The 2,628-nt window shown below is 42.4% G+C and overlaps 1 protein-coding gene across 1 annotated transcript in view; it reads left to right on the forward strand.

Moving 5' to 3' along the window:
- Positions 1-2,628, forward strand: part of ANAPC1 (anaphase promoting complex subunit 1) — a 190,815-nt gene that overhangs the window by 48,445 nt on the left and 139,742 nt on the right. The window lies entirely within an intron of this gene.

Below are 2,628 nucleotides of genomic sequence, written 5' to 3' on the forward strand. Positions count from 1 at the left end.
ACTCAGCAACGTGTGTCTCTTACGTCTCTTTCCCAGCAACACATGTCTCAGGAGCCTGTGTCTCTTGCAGCAGCACGTCTTCTTCAACCAGCAGTCAGAGAGAGTTCTGCCTCTAGGAGGCCTTCTTTTGAGCCTGGCAGGGTGGTCAAACTAGCCAATCATAGCATCAGAACTCTAAGCACTTCCGAGAGATTGGGCACCTCCCAGAACATTGTTTTGTGCCACTCCCAACAGAAATACTCCAGGTGGACAACTTCAGCACTCAGGAACTCCTCAGTTGCTCATAGAAAATCCCACCTTGAAGTTTACAAAGACTTATGGGTAGAAAAGCCACACTAAGTAATTTACTATACCACACAAAATAATGGAGTAATATTAGCGCTATTACATCTGTATATTATAAATTAAATATCTAACTTTAATAACATTTTACTAGTGATTATAATTGAATATTTTTTTTATAACATGGTAAAGCACATTTGATTATTTATTTCCAACTTCATCTTTGTAAGATAATTGAAAGTTATATTAGGATTAGTAATAGTCTTGGTTTTATTGATGAAGAAACTGAATTTCAGACAGAGATCATAAGCTTATTATTATTTTTTTTTAATTGCGATTTGGGTGAAAATTTACAGAGCAAATTCACTTTCCATACAGCAATTCACATACACTTTGTCTCATGACATGGGCCGTGATTCCCCACAAAACAACAGCTCCCCTCCCACTTCCTCCCAACAGTCACTTCTTCCCTGTGTCCATCCCTCCGTGCGCCCCTGCCCCCTGAGCTGTTTCCCTGTACATAAACAACCCTTGTTTCTTCCATGATTGTTCTCTCCAAGGAGTGTATTTACCTCAGGTAAATGTTCAACTCATATGCCTGTCTTTTGCTTGGCTGGAAGCCACAGGTGTGGGTTCAATTCTAGACCTGAAGGGCAGCTAGGGGCCATAGTCTCAGTGGTTCCACCAGGCTCTGTCAGACCAGCAAACCTGGTCCCCCTTTTTTGTTTCCAATGCTTTTGAGTTTTGTTCCACATTGTTCTCCCTCTCTATCCGGATCGCCTACATAAATCCCCCTTTGAGTGGTTAACAGTGGTAGCTAGGCACCATTCAGTTCTTCTGGTCTCATAGTCGTATAGGCTGTGGATTGGATGGTGTACCAGTCGCTAGGACTAATTGTTTCCATGAATCCTTGGTTTTCTTCATTCTTCTTTGCTCTGGATGAGGAGAGACCCATTGTTGCATCTAGATGGCTGCTTGCAAAGTTTTAAGATCCCAGTCACTGCTCACAAAAGTGGGAATTGGAACAGTGGTTTATTTTTTATTTTTTATTTTTTATTGTGGTTTGGGTGAAGGTTTACAAAGCAAATTCACTTTCCATACAGCAGTTCACATATATTTTGTCTCATGACGTTGACCACAGTTTACCACAACGCAACAACTCCCCTTCCACTTCCTCCCCATAGTTACCTCTTCCCTGTGTCCATCCCTCCATGCACTCCTGCCCCCTGAGCTGTATCCCTGTGCATAAGCAGCCCTTCTTTCTCCCATGATTATTCACTCTAAGGAGTGTATCTACTTGAGGTAAATGTTCAACTCATATGCCTGTCTTTTGTTTGGCTGGAAACCATAGGTGTGGGTTTAATTCCAGATCTGAAGGGCAGCTGGGGGCCATAGTCTCAGTGGTTCCACCAGGCGCTATTGGACCAGCAAACCTGGTCCCCCGCACTTTTTTTTTTTCTGCAAATGATTTTGAGTTTTATTCCACATTGTTCTCACTCTCTATCCAGGGTCTCCTACATCGATTCCCTTCCAAGCGGATGACAGTGGTAGCCAGGCCCCATCTAGTTCTTCTGGTCTCATGGTCATATAGGCTGCAGATGGGATGGTGTACCAGTCTCTAGGACTAATTGTTTCCATGAATTTTGGTTTTCTTCGTTCTTCTTTGTTCTGAATGAGGAGAGACCCATTGTTGCATCTAGATGGCACCCTGCTAGCTTTTAAGATCCCAGTCACTACTTGCCAAAGTAGGAGGTGGAACAATGTTTTGTATAGTATATTATGCCAATTGAGCTTGATTTCCCCTGAGACTATGGTCCCAAGCCCACAGGTTCAACTTCTTGGTCCCTCTGGGTAGCTGGCTGTGATCAAGCAATGACCACAACCTTGCTCCTTCTCAGCTCTACTATACACCTGGGAATTCTGATCATTCACATAAACTTATAGGACCATTGTCTGCCAACCCTATATATGTTCCTGGATACACTCCCTATTTCATAGACATACCTAATTGTTCAGCCTGTCCACCCATCTATCCACCCATATACTCATGTTAGCCTTCACTGACAATGTAGTATTGTATGTACAAAAGGGTTCGTATTTGTTGTCTATACCTCCCATGTACCTCTTTACGTCTTTCTCATCCTCAGTGCTGCCATATTGGTCACTCACATTTGGTACATTGCCCTTCTTTTCAACCAAATCAATATTTATCTCTATCTAACAGCATTTCCTCCCTTCCCCTCCCAACCCTGGTAACCAACAAAGAAAATTTCCTTCTATAGATAACCCTTTCCTTAACTTTTACATTAATGGACAATATTTGTCCTTTTGTGATTATCTTATTTC

The sequence above is a fragment of the Orycteropus afer genome, unplaced genomic scaffold, assembly GCF_000298275.1.
Source record: "Orycteropus afer afer isolate SDZICR_OR568_19922 unplaced genomic scaffold, OryAfe1.0 scaffold00017, whole genome shotgun sequence".
In the NCBI taxonomy this organism is placed as follows: Eukaryota; Metazoa; Chordata; class Mammalia; order Tubulidentata; family Orycteropodidae; genus Orycteropus; species Orycteropus afer.